Below are 754 nucleotides of genomic sequence, written 5' to 3' on the forward strand. Positions count from 1 at the left end.
CACACACACACACACACACACACACACACACACAAATAAATAAAATTATAAAATTATATTTGTCGTTGGGTAAATTATCTCTTAATGAAGTTGCCAAAAATTAGATTAAATACAAGTACAAGGCCATTTGGTGGTGCATACCTATAAATCAGGCTGAGATAGGAAGGTCACAAGTTCAAGCCTACCCTGCATATCTTAGGAAGAACCTTTCTTTCAAATTATAAAATATAAATAAAATGGCTAGTGATGTAGTTCAGTGCAAAGGCCCTGGCTCAATCCTTATTACCATAAGCAAGCAAGTAAGTAAGTACAAGACACCTGGTTGAGTTTTGGCAAGCACAGGGTCCTGAGTTCAATCCCCAGTACCACAAAAAAAAAGTCTAAGTATAGATATGTCCCAAATGTTATGTGTGTAACTATTACAAGTACTGTGAAGCATATATATTGCAGTTTAGAACTATTCAGGATTCATAAAAAATTAATTATTGAAAATTCATATTTAACTACTTTATCCGAAATTTAATTTCTGTACTTTATCTGGCAACCATGACATAACCTTTGTGGATCCACTTGTAGGGCTTTTGTAAAAATTAGAGCAAGTGAAAGATAACAATAAGAATGTTGGGCTGGTGAGATGACTCAGTGGTTTAAAGCACTACTTAGAACAAGCTAAGCCTAGCAAAGCACAGGGACCGCGGTTCAATCCCCCAGCACCACATGCCAGCCAGCCCCGCCCCCTGGTGGGCTGAGCTGG

The sequence above is a fragment of the Octodon degus genome, unplaced genomic scaffold (assembly GCF_000260255.1).
Source record: "Octodon degus isolate 3935 unplaced genomic scaffold, OctDeg1.0 scaffold00081, whole genome shotgun sequence".
NCBI classification, from domain to species: Eukaryota; Metazoa; Chordata; class Mammalia; order Rodentia; family Octodontidae; genus Octodon; species Octodon degus.